The sequence below is a fragment of the Siphateles boraxobius genome, unplaced genomic scaffold (assembly GCF_051911475.1).
Source record: "Siphateles boraxobius isolate OS27281-9 unplaced genomic scaffold, OSU_SipBor_1 6, whole genome shotgun sequence".
Classification (NCBI taxonomy): Eukaryota; Metazoa; Chordata; class Actinopteri; order Cypriniformes; family Leuciscidae; genus Siphateles; species Siphateles boraxobius.
In genome coordinates this window covers 1,257,903-1,280,000 of record NW_027509186.1, presented here as the reverse complement: position 1 = coordinate 1,280,000, position 22,098 = coordinate 1,257,903, and positions in this window count along the sequence as shown.

Sequence of the window (22,098 nt, the reverse complement as noted above, 5' to 3'; positions counted from 1 at the left end):
AAAATTGAGATATGTCATGCATGGGATTGGTACCATAAGGTTTAACCAAAATCTAAATGTAGATATCAGCAATATTAATTTGCATTAAGTTAGCAAACATTTGCTGTTAACAATAATATTTGCAAGCCTCCAAGCTTGGTAGCAAATCTACGCATGATTCCATGGTAAACCAGAGATATTGCATTAGTTGTTTTCCAGATTCTTGTCATTTATTGTACATGCTACCTTATATTTGAGTTCTTGCTGATCTACAGCAAGAACTCAAGTTCCCACGCAGCATGCACGCTTCTTGAGCAAGAGCCCGGGTAGCTCAGTCCGTAGAGCATCAGACTTTTAATCTGAGGGTCCAGGGTTCAAGTCCCTGTTCGGCCGAACGAGCGTCTTTCTGTGGAGCGGTACATTTTGTTGTTGAGTTCTTGCTGATCTACACTGGCCTCCGGCAGCGACGCTGTAAGGCACCAATCCACAAACGACATGCCCCTTTCAGCCAGCTTTTAGTCGTGGCCGAGTGGTTAAGGCGATATACTAGAAATCCATTGGGGTCTCCCCGTGCAGGTTCGAATCCTACCGACTACGTTGACAGCATGCGCCTGCTTTAGTTTGTAACCTTCTGGAGGCCTAGCTTAAACTTTATAAAAGGAAAAACAGAATCCTTTTCTTTCAGTGACTTCTTCTCCAGAGTCACTGTTACAGGATTACCCCTGAGTTATGTTGGTAAGAAACAGTTTTGTCTGCAAGCTAAAGTTGACAAGGCCCCTTTGTATTCAGGGACACGTCGGGTAGACCGAAAGCTCGCCGTGATCGTATAGTGGTTAGTACTCTGCCTTGTGGCCGCAGCAACCCTGGTTCGAATCTGGGTCACGGCAAGATTTTCTGGGTGCCATTGAAATTGAGCTCCATGTCACCACCTCTCCTCACCCCTTCCTTCAGACTTGTCTTTTTGTGCACGGCGCGTGCCCTTGATGTGCTCTGGATGTTCGAGTGAATTGAAACTGGGACCTTCTTTGAAAGCACAAGCTCTCAGGTTCGAACCCTTAGAGAATAGACTGAAAACGAAACGCTCCTATTTATTTCGGAAGAATCTTGCTTCAGAGAGAATATGGTGCGTGTATATGGTTGGAGATATTGCCTTTGTGTTCAAACCCTGTTCCTCAACGGCATCTGCTGAAGAAAGGGAGTGGACACACTCGTCGATGGCCCCAGAGTACAAGCATTAAAAAAAAGAGTTGGCAGGAAAACTGATAGTGCGCTATAGACATTGGAGATGCACCAGTTCTTGACACAAGAGAACAAGAATGAAAACAAAGAGTGGCAGGAGGGGATGAATCAAGTCCAGTGAAGCAGGCTTTGATCACAGCTGCAAAAATATGGAGCGCTTCACGTATTTGCATGTCATTCTTTCGCTCTGTGCCCAGCAATGTTCTCTGGATGCCGGCCAATCAGCAGCTCGGATTGTCGAGCGTTTGTCGAGCGTTTTCGGTTTTGGGCCAATCAGCAGCTCGTACCCCTACTTCACGTGTCGGCTGTTCCTCTGGACGCCCCTGCGTCTGTGGGGCGTCCGGCCGACATGCTGTAATAGGGCCCTCACCAAGTGTGGGCTCTACAGGACCATCCGGAGGGTCCTGGACATCGACGGCTGGTACTTGATGGCCACCGAGTACCTGGAGTGCCGTCGGTGTAAGAGGAAGGTAGCTGCCTGGTCGCAGGAGGTCGTGGGTCAGCTGGGAGAGGGGCATCGCGCCCTCTTCCCGGCAATCCTCACCTACAAGTAAGTAGCTGTCTGAACACTGTCACAGTATGTCTGTTTGTGGCGCCCTCTTCCCGGCAATCCTCACCTACAAGTAAGTAGCTGTCTGAACACTGTCACAGTGTGTCTGTGTGTGGCGCCCTCTTGCCGGCAATCCTCACCTACAAGTAAGTACCTGTCTGAACACTGTCACAGTGTGTCTGTGTGTGGCTCTTCTGTAACACATGATGTGCTCCTCTCTGTAGGCTTGCCTGCGACCGGCGGGTAATCATCCAGCTGCGTGAGCGTCCTCGGGGGAACAGCGCCACACAGCTGTACAAAAAACTCTGTGAGGCACACACAAAGGCCTGGATGCGGCGGTCCATACACTACCTCAGCGTCATGGAGCCCTTCACGTCGCGAGGTGTCGTGCGCATGTGCACCCCACCACCAAAACCGCCACCCGTGCCCCAGTACGCATGGCTGTTAATGGTGTACATGCCACGACATCCTCTCCCGCCTGGAGGACGTGAAGGCCCGGGTCACCTCCGTCTTTGGAACGGTTTTGAAGATGGATTCGACCAAGAAGGTAAATGTGGTGCTATGTATGTATAAATATATATGTATATAAATGTGGTGCGGAGTATCACGCTCTAGCTATGTGCGTGCAGCCTTACTGAGATGCTTTATTCTTTCAAACAGGTGACCCGGAAGCTCGCCGGTGCTGCTGCCCAGACCGCAGCGTGGGCAACGAACGTCGGCAACGAGCAAGGACAGGTGCTCATGTCCGTGCTCACGGACGCCGAGGGTGCCGGCCTGTTGCCCATGGCTGCGGGGTTAATGCGGCAGTATCGGGACGCTGGGGTGGAGCCGCCTCAGCTCCTCTACGTCGACCGGGACTGTTGTTCGTCCCACGGGGGATCCAAGACAGCTGACATGTTCGGGAAGTGGGACAAGCTGGTGGTCCGGCTGGACATCTGGCACCTGATGCGGCGGTTCGCGTCAGGTGCGTTGTGGCAAAAACAATAATTAAACAAACAGCATCACAGTAAGAGACATCATGGTTCCATAACTTGATATAACATGCATTTTTCCATAACAGGTGTCACCACCGAGAGCCACCAGCTGTATAAACCCTTCCTGCAGCAGCTGTCTTCGTGCATCTTCTTGTGGGACCCAGGGGACGCAGCCCGGTTGCTCAAGGCGAAGAAGAGGATGCTTGAGGCGCAGGGGATGACCTTCTCGTCCGACGCCGGAGTGTGGAGGCACGTCAGCCGCAAGAATATTGCTCTCCATTGCCGTCGCTGCACGCGTGGAGCGGCGGAGACGGAGCGGCTGATCGGTGACCTCCTGGAAACCTTCGGCGGTGCCAACGGACGAGACACCATGGGGATTTCCCTGCTGGACCAAGACCGCATCCAGAAGATCTGGACGGAGCAGCGGCGCCACCTCCATTGCATCCAGGACCCGCCGGGCGTGGAGCTGTACACTGAGACCGGCAGGATGACCAAGGGGGGGATCAGCCTGCCGGTGTACCGTTGTGCACGAGGCTCCACGTCGCTGGAGTCGTTCCACCTGCATCTCAACCGCTTCATTCCAGGTATGTTTCACATGCTTCACTGTCATGTCAATCTTTCACTGTCATCGACTCGCTGTCATTCACATTGTGTGCACTGAATAAACTGCTAAACAGATCTGTGTTCCTCCTCAGGAGGAAGTGCCAATGCCTAGCACTTCCAGGCATTTCTCCTGGAGGGGTTGACGCGGTGGAACGCCGACAGGGCGGCGTCCGTGGCACAGGAGGGACGGCCGCTGATCCGCTCCTACAATGGCCCCCTGCAGCACTCCCTTGACCAGCTCAGCCAAAGGGTGCTTGGCACGAATGTGGTCAAGGATTACACCAAGCCCAGGGAGTACACGGGTAAGAACACTCAAGCCACCGCGCTTACACCTGTCCACACTGAATGATATTTGTACCAGACTGACTGATGCGATTTGTGTTGTTGTACTTCAGGGGAACTCATCGGCATCGAGTACCTGTACTCCCAGACGGGCAGAGTGCTGCAGGACGTCAGCTTGGACCTTGACATTCCGGACGCGGGGGGGGGGCGTTCCCCAACTTGTCGAGGATGACGAGCTCGCCGACGGCCCGCAGGAGGTGGAGGACCTCACCCTGCCTGGCGAGTTCCCAGCTCCTCAGACGGACCCGCGGTCAGGGTGACCGGCTGACGCACCCGCGCCCGAGCCATCCAGTCCGACCGGTGCCCACGAGCCCGCACCCCACTCCCCCGGCCGGTCCTCGCCAGAGCCTCAGCAGGCTGCTGAGGTAAGCACCCCACCTCTTTGTGGTCTGCGACTGCAGTGCATCTCGCATCACCAAAAACTGCGCTCGCTCTGTTCCATCCAACTGACTTATTGTTTTCCATCTCTTCTTGTGTGTCTGCAGGACTACAGAGGACCGGATGACCAGCCGGGGTACCTGGCCGTGGTCCAGTTGGCCACGGCCTTGGTGGGGTTGCGTCACGACCCGGCCTTGTCCGAGGGGAGGGTAGACGAGCTTATCAGGCTCTACGAGGCCCTGTCACCGTACGACAGGGCCCGAGTAGTTTACCCTCCCCGCTACAGGGACAGGCCAGCTCAGGGGCGCTTCATGGCAGCCAAGCCAAGCCCCACCAGTATACCTGGTGTGGAAAGCTTGAGACGGTAAAGCTACGCTTCCATCATACATTTCCCTGGTGTACAAACAAGCTGCTTTATGTAATGTTGCCCATTATCATGCTCATATCTGTCATTGTTTTTGTCCACTGTCCACAGCTGCCTGGTCAGAGAGACCTCTGGACCTGCCAGCAGTCCCAGCGCAAGCCGGCTGGTAGAGGCAGTATGCATCCAGCTCTGCCGCTTGATCCCCTCGGGCAGCCGTGCGCGCGGTGCCCGGAGGTCGCGGTGGGACAGCATACTGCTTCGGTACCAACACATCCGGGACCTTGTGCTGGGCCACCAGAGGCTGATGGCTCGGGCGCCCATACAGCTCTTTGAGCTGAACGCCAGGACCCTCTCGCTATTGTATGTTTGATGCTTTTGATGTTATGGTAATGACATGCTTGAATGGCATGCTCTCAAAATTGAACATGTAACTAAAACACTACGTTGAAATCCGTTTTCAGGTTCACCAGGATGCAGCGGGAGAAGGAGAGGACTGTGCTAGCTTCAGGCGTTGCAGCAGAGGGACGACCACCAGCGGCAGCGGCAGCGGGTTCGGCGTCGTGCCCAGCAACAGCGGTGGATCGTTCTCCGGCAGCAGCAACAGGCCAGGCGAGGACGGCAGCGCCAAGGGCGGCGGGACCTCTGGCAGCAGCACCGGCTGTGGCAGCACCGGTGCCTGTTCTGCCAGCGCCAGTGCGCCCACTGGCGCCTTTACCGCATGCCCCCTCAGCTGTTGTCCTGGCCATACCACCGGCTGCTGCAGCTGCAACAGGACCTTTTCCGGCAACACAGCCTCTCTTTCTGGACCTCTCACTGCCCCAGCAGAGTGTGAGGGTGCTCCCCATCCCAACGCTCCCTCTGACAACGCCAGCCCCACACGTCCTCTCGCTGCCGCTGGCCGCCGCACATCACGCCGGCCCTCGGCTGCCTGCACCACCTCCTGCTCCCCCTCCTCAGCCTCGCTCTGCGTACAAAACTGAATGGCTGAGGAGGAAGAGGGCTGAGCAGAGGGCAGCGGCAGGAGCAGTCGTCGCTGCCCGGGCCGGCGTGCCACAAGAACAAAAGTGCAGGAGATGCGGCCAGCCAAAGCGGAGGGAGACCGGACACACCCGCTACAGCAATGTACATTTTTGCTCTGCCGCCGCGGCGGGTAAGAGTGTGGAGGACTGACTGAGGGAGATGAAGGACCAGGGTCGAGCTCCGGACTGATTTCGCATTCTCGCTGGGGCAGGTGTATATAGTTGTTTCAGTGTTTGTTTGTTTTTTAAAGACATTGACTTTACCCTCCACAAGGACCGGGACCTTGCCGCGGTGTGGAGGCTTCCTACAAACACCGGTCCACACCTGCCACAACTTTTCTACAGCAAAAAAAACATTGTGTATCCCATTCACACCTGTACAACATTGCCATGCCTTTGTACTATTCTGATTCTTTGCACTGACAAGTTATACGGGCCTATACTGTGTGTGTATGCTGCCTATCATATGGCTTAAGAAAAAGAGAAGAAAACATTGTCTGTCCCATTTACACCTGTATAACACATTCACACCTGTATAACACATTGTCATGCATTTGTGCTGTCGTGATTTTATGCGTTGACAAGTTACATAGGCCTTTTGGACATGTGGGTATGTTCAATAATGTGGTCACTGTCTTTGGAGTTACGTCCAGTTGCCACTGGCTCTGTTGCCGCCGCGTTGGTACTTCACACTGTATGCTGCTGCTTTATGTATCCATGCATGTGTGTAATGAGCCCTTATACTATGCGTCTGTCTGCTGTGATTTATGTGGTTTAAAATAAGAGGAATGAAGCCTTGTGCCACTGTTCTGCATCACTACCACTGTTCTGCATCTCGCCCCAGAATATTTATGCCATGTGTCTGCTCTGATGCTCTATTTTTATTATTATTATTACTATCATCATCATCATCATCATCATCATCATCAAAATCATCATCATCATGTTTTATTGTATTGTAGTTTGAAATAAATAATCTATTTCACACTGTAGTCTACTGCTGCTGTGTTTGGTGTTTTCTGCATCTATACATCATCATCATCATCATCATCATCAACAACAACAACAACAGATATTTAATTGATATTTTTTTTACTGAAGAAAAAGGTGAAACGAATAATACACGGCATGTAACTTTTATTTATACATCGAAATAAAATTATTGACATAATATAAATGTAATATAATGTTTAACATAACAAATTGTAATATATATGCAGAAAAAGGTGAAACAATATAAATACAATATATCTATGCAGAAAAGGGTGAAACAATATAAAAAGGGGAAACAATATGAATACAATATATTATTTAACATACATTTTAATAAGGTGACACAATATAAATACAATATAATGTTTAACACAACAGATTTGAATAAAAGGTGAAACAAATAATACACAGCATGTTACTTTTATGTATACACATGAAATAGGCATAATATGAATATAATAGTGTGTAATATAATGTTTAATATTTGTGCTTCGGTCGGGATTCGATCCTGCGTTTTGATGGTGTCTCGTTTGTACCGCGTTTGTGCGACTGGGCATGCGCGAAGGCACTAATGCGCATGCGCGACAACAGAGAAGAACGATGGCTGAGCTTTTCCCAGGGGCTATGTTAATCTGCTCTGTATCGATCCAATTTTAGTATATATGCTGCCTTAGCAAGCACAAGTTTGGTGCCCAGCTCAAGGCATATCTACACCTCGGGTTCCAGCGAGCTATCACCAAGGTGGTAGGGCCCAGCGAGCCATCTCGCCTCTGCATACCTTTGCTTGACACAATGATTGATGCAAAAGCTCAATCAGTTTAGGAATAGGACACCTTAGAGCTTTAGGGTTCATAAATGGCCAATTCCACCATGATGTATGAGAGCATCTACTGAAAGAATGGGTTGGGCAGACTTATGGATGGTACCAAAATACAAGCTCTGAATGGGCTGTGTCCTCCAGGTTTTCGAGAAAAGACCGAGTTGGCAGAAAAACGGAAAGTGCTTAGCGGATGGTGACAGAATCAACACAAAGTGAGCATTTAATGTTGTGTTTAGACTATTGTCTTTATATCTGGCATTTATAACCACCTATCTTGTGGAACTGCGTTATTTGGACCAGTAACATTAAAATGATCACTTATTTTAAGGTGGATAAAAACATGTGTACAAAATGTTTTGAGCAAATGTATCACATAGTCACACATAGACGTCAAGATTTTGCATATGATTCACAACAACGGTGACAACCAAAACAAAAAAGCTTGGGAATCAAGGATGTTTTGTACTTTGAAAGCTACCCATCATGCATTGCAGCATGAAGCTTTTTTTTATTGTCACCATTGTTGTGAATCATACGCAAAATCTTGATCTCTGTGTTTGACTGTATGATGCATTTTCTCATAACATTGTGTAAACATGCTTTTCTTTTATCCACCTTCAAATAAGTGATCAATCTAATGGTACTGGACCAAATAATGCAGTTCCACAAGATTGGTGGTTATAAATGCCTGATATAAAGACAAAAGTCTAAACACAACATTAAATGCTCACTTTGTGATGATTTTATCATCATCAACGAGGAGCTGATGACAGTCGATCTTACTTTTTCTTGGCTTTCTCTGCCACAACAATGATGTTATACAAACACACAGTTACAACAGCCACGGTAAAGTTAAAGTAAGAAGAACTGGGACCAAGAGCCCAACTAAAGCAAACACTCATCACCACAATGGTTACTTAAAATAAAACATGATGTTGAAAATATGTCCACAATGGCCACATTTGAACTAGTTTTTAAACTGGTACGAAGGTTCGATGGACGTCTATATCGGACGTGCAGAACACGTCAAAAAAAGACGTCATAAAAACGTTCATTCTGGCTCCTCAGTGGACGTCTTTTCAACGTCCGACTTTTGTGACAAAGACGTTGAAAAGACGTCTTTTGGACATCATGTTGTTTAGTGGGTACTCCGTTGCCAACCAACACTAGCAGAGCTAGCTTCTCTCTACCCCATGCCTTGTCAACAAAATTATTCTAGTCGTGATTTCTAGTGTTTAATCCTAGGTACGAGAGACAGATGTGTTGAAAACGTCAATGAGTACATGAAGCGTCTGACATCAAATGTTTTATTTAGCTACAAGTCCAACGCATACTAGAATCCTTGATGTTCAGCTCAGGGGAAAAGATGTAACGTTAGTTCACTGCACAGGATGGGAATGGAATCCTATTCCTCCTTCCCAAATGCCCCCTCGCCCAAAGAGTGAACTGCCGGTACGCTGTTAACCTTAACAGTCTGAGAAGAGGATATAAGTTAGCCTAGCCTAGCCCAGTTGCCAATTCGTAAAATACACTGTTACATACCAGCTACTTATGGGGCGCTCCAGCGTCTCAGCTCGGACATCCCTTAGAGATAGCATAGCCTCCTCCAACATGTCTCTCTCACCGCACAGCATCCGAAATGAACGGTGCATGGTGATGCATTTTCGCCGATCAATAAATGTTCCAGGTTGACCTCTCTGCAACAGTTCGACTCCGGTGCAGTGTCCATGCTCCGGCAGCGCCCGCGCCCACACACTTCCCCCAAACGATCCTGTACTGTATGTGGAGCCTGAAACTGGTTCAGATTTTTAGTTACTCTTGCTTTCATATTATAGTTTGAATTCATTTTCTACAATATTTATTTCATAATTTAATTAAAAATTAAAAGGTTTTTAATTAAAAATTAATAACAACCTGATAAAAAAAATTGGACCAGGCACAGGGTCAGAGTGTTTGCAAAAACAGGTATTTCATTTTACTTTAAAGGATCATTCAAACAAAATGTTAGTGCAACTCTGTTAAGGAATGCTAAATTATACTCACTGTATTTTTACTTCAGGTGACTATGAAACTGCAAAGAAGTGGTCCAAAAGAGCAGCTGTGCAGTCTTCTGTGGAGAGCTCTGATGACGTTCCCAAGAGAAAAAAACGACCAGTGTGTCTCAGCAGCTCTGATGAAGGTATGAACCTGAGCATGTGAAATAAGTTTACAAGTAAACAATTAAAGTAATTCTAAAATCATTTTTATTCATTTTTTTAAAAGATACTTCTTCAGTACCTCACCCCAAAAAGAAGAGCCGGGTGAACTGTACATCAACTGGTAGGCCTTTCTTAGTTTTAATTATTTTACTTTACCACTTGTGCACAATTTCATATTAAAAAGTGCTTGGGGGTTTTCAGAATACCAAAATTTCATTAGTTGATTGATACCAATACCAGTACATTTCATCGTTTTTCGTTTGTTCCTATTTTTTAGTAATTACCTTCTAATTTACAGTGGAACCTCAGCTGCCATTTCCCCGAGCATTTAAACCCAACAAACAAACCACACTAACACCAGCAAGACCTGAAGATTATACCATTCTTGATGCATCATTAAGACCAGTGCCTCCTAGAGACATCCAGAAGAATGGTAAATGCAAAACATAATTTAAAACTTAGTTTTTACCTTTATTTGAATGAATCAATCTTGATTCTCCCAGATCAACTCCTGAGTTACTCACTCAGAGAATCATCAGCATTGAGAGTGAGATGAAGGCGATGAGGAGCTCAACAGCAGCCCTGTATGAACTGTGCTCGTGCCCTGGGTGATGGGACTAGTCAGCGAGTGGAGGAGATGAGCCTTGATGTGTGTGCCACTATGGAGGAACTCCTCTCTCTCTCGAAAGAAAAAATGAAGAGGAGAAATTTCGGAATAGTGTGGTATGTTAATAGTGAACTATCCGTGAAATGCCAAAAAAGTGTTAGAATTAAGTTAAATAACAAAAGTTATTACCATTTTGAAAATGTATTCCATCTTGTAGACACACCATTTAAGTCTTGTTGGAGGTCCAAACCCTGGGGAAAACACCCGTAGGGTGATGCGGGCACTGGCCTCCTACAGTGTCTGGAAGGAGTTTAGTCTGAAGGGGAAGAAAGGGAAGAGCAAGTCCTATATGTTAGTGACACAAAAAACCTGTATTACCAGTACTTTTTTAACCATTGCTGCATAGTTAAGGAATTTCATTTTACAGAGGCAGTGATGATGTCCAATCCTAGAATCCAGCAAGCAACAGTGGAGGACATTGTGGCAGACACACTTAAGCTCCAGCAAGCTGTCAGAATGTAAGCTCCTTTGGTGCAGTTTTCTGTAAAATAGTTATTATATTCTAATTACATAATTAAAAAAAAAGGGAGATTACATGTTTGTCAGGAACCAATCAGACACCACATCCTTCACAACACAACGATCACTCTCACCAGAATTCTAATCACCTGCACCTGTTCACAATCAATAGCCTCTGAATAAAAACACTCACCACAGCTTCATTCACCGTCAAGCCTCCAACAGGAACAGACCATTTCCCGCTGTCTACCAAAGTCTATCTCCTCGTCATCGCCGACCAAGTAACGTATACTCACCTGTGTATTACTGACCTCTGCATTGCTGTTCCACTGTCTTCAGACATCCTACCCGAGTCCTGGTTTCCTGCATTTCCTGTCTGGATCCCTGTTCCCTAGAATCCTGTATTTTCCTGAGTCCCTGTGTTCACGCCGAGTTGTCTCATCCACGACGACACCTGAAAGAGAAAAGACAAGTATGAATGATCTGTGACCGCTTGACATCCAATTAACCTGAAGAGGACCTGCTCACCTGTTATCTGCCCCGCACGTAGAGACCCTCACCGCATCTGCACCTGAACTCTGAGAATACTCACCTATGCACTTGTGTCACGTTCAATAAAGCTGTGTTTGGATTCACTTACCTCTGTCTCCTTGCCTGTATCCTGACAGAAGGCTTGACCAACTACCGCTATGGATCCAACACAACCGCCAATCGATGCGGCGAGTTCGTGTCCTCAGCCCACCGCCACTTCCGCGAACCCCACTTCCACGCTAGTATGCATTGCTAGCCCCGCTTCCCGACCAGCGCCCTTCTCTGGCCGGGCGGAGGATTGCAATGGCTTCATATTGCAGTGTTCGCTCATCTTTGACCAGCAACCTCATCAATTCCCCACAGATCGTTCGCGAATCTCTTTCATCATCAAGCAGTTATCTGGAACAGCATTGAGATGGGCTGAATCGCTGTGGGCACAGGAGACTGAGGTTATCAGGTCACTACAAAATTTCATAAATCATTTCAAGGAAGTTTTCGGCCAACCAGTCAGTGATTCCACCATCAGTGATAAGTTAATTCAACTCCGTCAAGGAAAAAGACCCGTTTCAGAGTACTCCATTGAATTCCGGACTCTGGCTTCAGTGAGCGGTTGGAACGAAAAGGCTCTCTTGGCTGTTTAACGCGGCGGACTAAATCCTGCACTTCGTCTCCAAATGGCGATCTATGATGATAACCTGGGACTAGAGAAATTCATACAGCAAACTCTCCGTGTTCATCAACGATCTCAGAGCTGCTATCGAGATGCTCGACTTTCTCATGTCACATCCCCTCATGTCCTCGCAAACCATGAGTCTGAAAAACCCCCTGAGGAAATGCAAGTCGATGCTCATCGACTCACCCAAGCTGAACGCTCTCGTCGCAGAGAAATGAAGTTATGTCTGTACTGTGGGGGTAAAGGTCATTTTCGATTTCCATGTCCCATTCGGCCACCTCAGATGACGGTAAGCTCCGTTCTGGATCACCACGATGTATCGACCCCGCTCACTATCTCTGTAACCTTGAAAATCCTAAATTCCCATGTATCTCCAACAGCCATCGTCGATTCCGGATCAGCGGGGAACTTCATATCAGGACGGCTCAGCGAGAAACTTAACCTCAGGAAGGTCGACATTCCCAAGCCATATTCCATCCATGGAGTGACCGGCGAACCCATTAACAAGGGGTATGTGACATCTCAAATAACACCCATCCAGTTGTCTATTGAAAAGCTTCACCATGAAATGTTCGAACCTTTCATTCTACAAAATAGCCAAACAGACATCATCCTCGGCCGTCCATGGCTATCCGTCACCAACCTACCATTAATTGGCAGTCCGGCAAGATAATCAGTTGGGGATGTCATTGCTCGCTTAAGAAAAGCGCACACTCTGCTCCCCCAGCCACGGAACCTAAGAAAGTGCTCACTGTGAGTTCCACCTCCATCGAGAGTCCCACGGAGAATCTGTCCACAAATATTCCCTCTTGTTATTCCTCGTTCTCTGACATATTTAACCCTGTTACTGCCTCCAACTTGCCACCCCATAGACCATGGGATTGCGCCATTGATCTGGTCCCCGATGCATCGATTCCTAAGGGAAAAATCTACTCACTCTCCATTCCTGAGCAAGAATCTATGCGGAAATACATCGAGGAAGCGTTACAACAGGGTTACATTCGTCCCTCTACATCCCCTGCGGCCGCTAGTTTCTTTTTTGTTGCCAAAAAGGATGGAGGGTTAAAGGTCTATGTTCAGTAAGATTCTTTTTGTTTTTGAAATATGATTAAAATACAGTCAAAAACAGTAATTGTGGGAAATAATATTGCAATTTAGGATCGCCGCTTATTTGAATCTGTTTTCAAAAGTATTTACAGTTTTTTTCAATCGCTAACAAGCGCTTACCCATACTTCAGATACTTTTTCCTAAACTCTTAACACAGACTCACACCAACAAAACACAATTGGCCAAATGGATAATTTTCTTCTCAAGAACACATTTTGTTACAGATTTTTATGATTGTTTACACACTAAAATAAAAATTTCCACACAATTTGCAAAATTCTACTCCAATGAGCAAAACCCCTCCGCAGATTTGCACAACATTACACACAATGTCTGCCTTACCCTTATAGCAAAACATTACACACGGTGATTTGTAAAACTCTACACACATTTTCACACCTTAGACACAGATAAGGATTGTGAGGTTACTTCCTTGTCATTACAAAGCCCCGGATTGCCATTGACCACACTAATGAATGAATTGGATATGCACATCCATCAGGCGCGGAAGCACACATGTGCTAATTTGAAAACGCATCACTCAGGAGTGCTATAAAAGGCAGCAGGTGAGTTCACCTGTCTTCAACAAAAATGGAAGGAGCTAGAAGAAGAAGAAGAAGAAGAAGAAGAGTGAGAATAAGAGGGGGGGCTCAAAGAGGAGATGAAGGAGGTAGAGGAAGAGGAGAAGGAGGTAGAGGAAGAGGAGAAGGAGGTAGAGGAAGAGGAGAAGGAGGTAGAGGAAGAGGAGAAGGAGGTAGAGGAAGAGGAGAAGGAGGTAGAGGAAGAGGAGAAGGAGGTAGATGAAGAGGAGAAGGAGGTAGAGGAAGAGGAGAAGGAGGTAGAGGAAGAGGAGAAGGAGGTAGAGGAAGAGGTGAAGGAGGTAGATGAAGAGGAGAAGGAGGTAGAGGAAGAGGAGAAGGAGGTAGAGGAAGAGGTGAAGGAGGTAGAGGGACCATGGACTGACACCGATGGAAGCTGGACAAAGAGTTCAACCAAATCTCTGGTTGATACTGTAACTGAATAGTTACAGTATTCTTGTTGCTTTTACAGCAGTTTTTCTTCAGAGTCAAACTGTATGTACTTCATGCAGTAATTTTAATTTGTCTACAGATTTTATTTTTTTCATTGATTTCATTGTTGGTTGATTACTGTAACTGATTATGGTAAGAAATACTGTAAATAAATACTTGAAATATGAGTCTGCAGAAATCAGTGTTGTGCAGTGCTTGGTAAGTTTATAGTAGGCCTATTTGTGTACATTCTCCCTATATATCAAACTAATCATGAAGAATGTTGTTTGTTTGTCACAATTTTTTTTCATCTAAATTATCCCTTACATAACAATGTCTGGCCAAAAATCTAGCACATGCTATTTCCTAAAAATAGTATTTTTACAAATGTGTTTTTTATTTATCACAGCAGTGTGAAACTGGTTACAATAGTGTCTGATCATTAAGGACTGTGTTGGTTACATGAAAACTAATAGCATTTTCACAAATATGTGTATATCTTTTGACTGAAGTGTGTATGTTTTGACAGAAGTGTGTCATTTTCCAAACAATCTAGGAATTATGCCAATTGAGTGTGGTGTTTGGATAATTGTGATTACATTTTGAAAAAAAGAACCCGGTTTTCAAAATTGCGTATAAACAATTGAAAAAAACTGTAAATATATACTAACTCTTCATTTCAAAATAGAACACATCTTTCTCTGCACACACTAACTTTACCAAAACACTGGAAATCTGACTCAGAATGAAATTATTCTGTCAAAGAATAACACTTGTTTTCACTTCACAAGGTACATGCAGTCAATCAAAGTACACCAGGTTTCAAAATACTGGCTATTGTATTACAAAAACTTCATAGACTTTTGTGTTTCAGTTTTACAGGTATTTGCATACAAAACATGCAATCCACCATTTTTACACTACATTTATTGGTTGGGAACTGTATGTCCACATGTACAGTATTCCAGTAAAAAGCAAATCAGTTTTTTTTCCCTTTACTGTTTACCAGCCTCTCTTAGTGAAAGACCGTGGTTGATTACATGGTCAATGATAGTGGCACCAATTTCATCACTGACTACTGTTCTTGCAGCCCTTGGAGTGCCACCACCACACATTCTTACACCTCTACCTTGCCCTCTCCTTAGGCCTGCTCTTCTCCCTGGCCCTGCTCCTCTCACTGCACCTCTCACTGCACATCTCACTGCACATCTCACTGCATCTCTGACTGCACCTCTCACTGCACATCTCACTGCATCTCTCACTGCACCTCTCACTGCACCTCTCACTGCATCTCTCACTGCACCTCTCACTGCATCTCTCACTGCACCTCTCACTGCATCTGTCACTGCACATCTCACTGCACCTCTCACTGCACCTCTCACTGCACCTCTCACTGCACCTCTCACTGCACATCTCACTGCACCTCTCACTGCATCTCTCACTGCACATCTCACTGCACATCTCACTGCATCTCTGACTGCACCTCTCACTGCACATCTCCCTGCACATCTCACTGCACCTCTCACTGCACATCTCACTGCACATCTCACTGCACATCTCACTGCACATCTCACTGCACATCTCACTGCATCTCTCACTGCACCTCTCACTGCACCTCTCACTGGGCCTGCTCTTCTCCCTGGGCCCCTTGCTCTTACTCTTCCTCGTCCAGACATTACAGTGTTTGTCTTTTTCTGTTTCCAAAAACATATCTCCTCAAATTCCTCCTTTTACTGTATAAGTGTCAATGTAACAGAAAAAAATAACCCCTGCCACTGAGTCTAAGCCAGACTGGAATCAGCTATGGTTGGCCCAATTTACCCAACATAAATCAGGTGTGTGTCAATTATTCAATTGTTTGTTTATTATCAGCTGAGATATATTGTTTTTGAACTGATATCATTGAAGAAGCCGAGGCTTTTATACTGTATCTAAGGTTTGGAATATTGTTTTTGCTATTGTGGGGTGGTGTGTGTTAACATTTGTAAATACTACAAAAACAATCCATAATTTTGTTGGGAGGTATAGCTTGTCTGTTACGAAAATGTAAGCATTGTGGAAATGTGTTCACTGACTGCATATTGTGTGAAAACTGTATAGTATTGCTCTTAATTCATTATGATAAGATTTCCTGCATACAAAATATATTTCTAAAAAGTGCACAGATGTGGAATGTGTCTTAGAATGCAATGTGGATTATGCCAGTACTTACAGAGACAGTGGTGCTTGGTGTAGGGGCACTGGACACTGCTGCGCTGGGTTGGTCAACAGCCTGAGATGGTCTCCTAGCCACACTCAGATTTGGCTTTGCAGCAGCAATGTGGGACCCACCAAATCTTGGCTTGGTAAACTAAAAAAGGGCAAAACAATTTCAATGAAAAGACAAATTGAATTGTAACAGCACATTGGCCAAAAATATAATAAAATGTAAAATGAGAAAATATCTATTGATTAGAGTTGAGCCGGATACTCGGCTGAAACGAGTATCCGGTACGGATAAAGCACTTTTGCCGAGTACGAGTATAATACGAGTAATACGAGTCAATATCTGTGCTCGGATTGAATAAAAATCCTCATTGGGTAGCTGACTGTGTCTGCGTTCTGTGATAGACTAGTCACAACGCCCCTCCCCTACACGCATACAGATTTGATTTATTGTGCTGCTGTGTCCCGCTCTGATCACTCACACACAGAACACTCTCTCCCTCTGTCTCTCCCTCAGTCACTCAGGTTCGCGGGTCTTTTTTCCGTTAACGTTTAGGGTTTCTTCAGCTTCAGGTTTGTTTTTTACTTCGGTTTGTAGTACACTTACTTATTAACCAGTAGAGTTCTGGTAAACGTGGGGTTTGTTCAGACGTGGTGCTTGGTAGAATGCGACTCGCGTTGCGTCTCTGCCAGTCGGAGTTTTTTTTTTTTTTTTTAACCGTTTGTTTTACTTCATGCACTGAGTGTCTGACACTTTTTGCTGGATTTCATTAAAAAAATAAAGGAAGTAGTGGTATAAAACTATATTACAAATGAATTAGCTAGCAACACACACACACACTCTCTCTCTCTCTCTCTGCCGGTCATCTGAGTTTTTTTTTTAAACCGTCTGCTGGCTCTAACCAGTTTTTTTTTACTTCACGCACTGAGTGACACTTTCTTGCTGTATTTTATAAATAAAATAAAGGTAGTTGTGTTATAAATAATATTACAAATTAAGCTGCTACACTCACAAAAACACAAACACCCCCCCCCCCCCCCTCTCATGATCAGTGATACAGAATAATGAGTAAATAGTTTTCTAATCAGCAATAAATAACAATTTCTCAACAACCCATATCAATTGCATGCTTAAAATACCATACCGGTTAAAGCCCCGCCCATTTCAAGACAACCTGACCCACTTCCGGGTTAAATCCCGCCCACTTCCGGGTTAGGCCCCGCCCAGTCCGAGTACAGATACAGATAATTCATATGGTTAACAGATACAGATACAGATACAGATAATGCTGTACTCGCTCATCCCTACTATTGATCCTATCATTCATTATATAACTAAAGGACCTGCTTTCTTTCTTTAACTTATTTTTTTGTCTGTGTATTACCACACTCTACTACTTATACAGATTGAAATAAGCACAGTTAGAATAGAAAAATGTTTGGGAAGGTATTGCTAGAATGTGAGTATATAGTAATTTAACAAGTACCTTTTAAAAATGACTTAAAATCAAAAATAGTTTGCACATACCCAGATAGCAATGAGTCGGCGGACCACCGTCGGTTCTCCGGCGGCAGTAGAAGCGTCAGAATGGCGACATCGCAAACACGTTGGACGGCGCACCGCCGGCGGCAGCCGCTTTTTAAAAGCGGCAGCCGCCTTCATACCGCCTTCGTTAAGCGGCCGGCCCGCGGGCCAACCGCCGTTCCGCCGCCTTTATATTGAAGGCCGTCCTTCCGCGGCCCGCCGGAGGCAAACGCTTTTTTCGAGCGCTCTGCCGCCGCTTATTCTGGCTATATATATTTTTATTTATTTATAGCATGCAGTTTAGCAAGAATAATGATTGCTCAAACCAGACAAATTTACAATTGGCATTTTTATTCCACATTTCAAAGTACAGTAACTGTCATTTAAACAAGATATTTCAGATCACTGAAACATAACAGAAAAATAAATAAATCAATATACTAACATGCAGGTTTCCAATTCAATTTTGGTTAAACAGCCTTACAAGCAAATTACAACACTTACAATAAGTGTTCATATAAAAAGGACAGCTCTAGGGTAAAAAATTACCAGTAAACATTATGACAAGTAAAGAGGATATTTGATACCAAATAATGTGCAAGATACCAAATAAATAAAAGTATAACTACATTTACAAGCCATTTCTAACAATATGATAAGTGGTAGTAATTTATAGAAAAGCTCTGGAGTAGAATAGGCCGTTATAACGGCAATGCTGACCTGTGGCACAAGGATTTACAAGCTTTATTTGAAAAAGAAAAAAAGAAAGTAATTTCCACAGTGAGTGAGTGTAGTCTGACACTTCTGACTTCTTTAGGGGTCTTGATTCTACTGACTGCAAGATAAAGAAAGGATTCCAGTTGTCAGTGATTCTGGGGTGTCAGTAGTCAGTCTAGTTTTAAGTGGTCGGCTGTGGGTCCCTCTCAGCTGTGCGGCGCCTTTTTCTGCCTTCACGGTCAGATGCTCCTTTCAGGTAACGCGTAACGTTAACCTGGACCGCCTCATCAGTGCATCCTGGGTTGCCGGGTCCTTCCGGATGGCTAATATAGAAAATACAGATCTGTCATTTAATTTGAATTGCATGAGGACAATAGGACATACACATCTACTTAAATCTAAAAAAAATATCCAACTTACTTTGAACAATGGTCTTCAGGAACATGTCTCTAAAACATGCTTTATCCCCTACACCAAGCTGAAAATCCAAAAAAGTGTTACAAATTACATTTCTCCGAAGCTTCTCATAAATAAATAAAAAATGTGATTGCAGTATACAATCTTAAATTTTACTTTATATCTAGGTCTACTACATGTACAGGTAGCCCCAGTGGGAATTAAACCGACAACCACAGGTGCTGTTTGCAAGTTGTGCCTAATTGCTCAGTGCAAGCAAACGTCTTCAACATTGTTTGTTGAACTTGTTTCACCTGCTCTTGAAGTAAGATTTTACAATTCGTATTTTTATATGTAATATTGTAGTGTTTATTATAAATGATTTATCTGTGCACTTCATTATTCTTTTAAAATTCATGTAGCCTTATAATCTTTAATCAAATACGTTACCCTTCCCTCCCCCCTCGAAACGACTTCTCTTCTCTTCCGGTCATGTGCTATGGTGCGAGGGCGTGGCAACTCCCCTCAAACCGTGCTATGAGCAGAGATGGAGAAGAGGAGCGCTAGAGTAAAACCCTGCCCTCCGTTCAATATACCGTTTCACTTTTAAATACGTCACAACACTGGAGAAAAGTCGTTTGTAACTTCCGGTTCATGCCGACATCAAATAGAAGCAATAGTTTCCAAGACAAAAAAACTTCACAAATAACATCACTTACTTGTACTCAAACTCTTGGCTCTGTGAAGTGGAGTCTGGATTACTGGGGAGAAACCTGGTTGCGAGAAAGAGGAAACAGAAATTTGAAAATCTAACAAATGGTATAGTTTAGTGGCAGGATCACAAATCCAGCATCACAGCAATAGATTTTACATACCAGTTCAGCATTTTTCTGGTTTTCTGGAATCGATGCATCTTTCTAGAGTTTTTTTTTTTCTTGAGACTTCCAAGATTCTAGAGTAGGGAATAATGAATGAAAGAGTCAGTTATCCACAATAAACAGAAAATAAATTACACAGATGAAATACAGGAAAATCAAATACACAAGTCAGACCCATTTACCTGCTCCCTTCATGAACTTAAAATGATGTTTCTCCCAGGTGCTGTGTGGAGGTGTGCAGAGGATGGCTAATTTGTTGCCTTCGTCTTTTTGCTGAGGTTAAATGGGGGCCAATGGCACATGCTCTCGCTGAGCCACTCTTGCGGAACCACTGCAAATGGCAGATCCTCCTCGTTGATAAACTGAACAATGTGAACCATCTAAAATAGAAGAACATTTTGCATAAAGTATACTTTTTGATTAATTTCCAGGCAAAATCAATAACATTAAAATGCTCACCCCTTCAAAAAAACGAGTCATTTTCACAAGTGGATCAACAGAAAACCATGTTCAGACAAACACAATCATATACATATACACACACATATATATATATAAACACATATATACACATTATATATATATATATATATATATATATATATATATATATATATATACACATACATATACATATATATATACATACATATACATACATATACATATATATATATATATACACACACACACATATATATATATATATACATATACATACATATACATATATATATATATATACACACACACACATATATATATATATATATATATATATATATATAAACACCAAAAGTTAAACTTTCTAGATGTAAAGCATTCTTTCTAGATGTAAAGCATTGGCGATTTACTGTAGCTAGATACATTTCAACATGTCGAACATGCTTGAATTCAGTGAGTAAAAAAGGCGAAGCAGCATGTGTTAGCTAACACTGTAAGTTAAACTAGACTAGCAGCATGGTTGTCGAATCAAACAAAACATCATTATGTTTAGTTAGAAAACAACACAAGTTATACTGATCAGTCTTTCTTGTCGTAAAGATTTTGCTAACGTTACCATTCCCACGTGGGCGGGAGAATTGTCCTTCAGGATTTGGTTACGTAAGTTAGTTAATTAATCGACTGACCAATACTATCTTAAACCACATACTCTAGTACTCACACTGGCATAAACATACGTAAATATAGTTAAAAGAAGAAAAGAAAAAACTAACGCCAGGAAGAAACTAAGTAACGTTAGCCTAACTAACGTTAGCTATGTGATGTCAGAAACATGACGGAAACTTTGTAAACAAGGCTAACTTACTAGCTTGACTAGTAAGGCAAGAACATATTTGAAAAAGATGAACTAAAAATGTAAAAAATGAACATAATATTGCGTTACACAAAAAGGAAAAATGTACTTACTTTAAAGATCGTAGTCAATGACTAGATAGGATATCCTCTCCAAATACTGAAATCGTGTGACGAGTGGCCACTGTTGTGTTGGTAAATCTGCTTCTGTTTTTTAGGTACTGCCCCTCACGGCCGGTGGAGGTACTTCTCTGTTTGTGCTTTAATACTTTCTTAAACATTTGTACAGATTGCAAAACTCGCAATTGCAAATTAATCCCTTATACCTGTAAAAGGTCAAATAAATAAAAAAATCGAGCTTGTAAAAAAATGAAAGACATAAACGAAATTTCCTGGGGTGACAGAGAGACAAAATATTTCTAAATATTTCACTTTATCTTTCAGGTCAAAACAGGGATTTTCATGTTTATTATAAATATTACCATGGTTGCAAATTAATAAAAAAAATCTAAAGCATACCCAAGCTTTTGGCCAAGTTGCAGATGTCTTTCACTGTTCACTGATTTCAGGCATTGGTGAAAAGTCTAACTTCATCCATTTATTCTGCTAAATTGTTCATACCATGAATGAAATATTTATTTTAAAACCTAATCAGAAAGATATTTATTGCCAAGTAAGTTTTACAAAAGGAATTCTTTTTGGACTATTTGTGCATCTCAATTGTGCATAAATCAAAGAAATGTAAAGAATTGTCACCTTAAGTGACTAAAATAATTCTATATATTTTACATAGGCATATCACTGAATCGCTTCAGAGTTTCAACGTAATTTAAATGTATTTTCCTAAACCTTATCATGGAATCAGACTGAGTCAAATCTGTTATAAACCCTAATGACTTTGGAGCAACAACAACAACAAAATTTGATATAATTCACATAATAATTATAATCGCTTTAAATGTGAAAGTTAAAATGCTGTCAGTTCCACTCATGCCAATGACATGGCTGGTCGATTTCAAAGCGGCTTGCCGCCAGCCGGCCGCGGTTCATTTAGACGGCGGCAACCGCCAGAGAGAATGAAGTCGGCGGTCCGGCGGCTGTTCGCCGGCGGCATCTCGCAAGAAATGGGAGTGACGTATTCGGCGGCAAACGTTTCATCTCCGCCAGCGGGGCG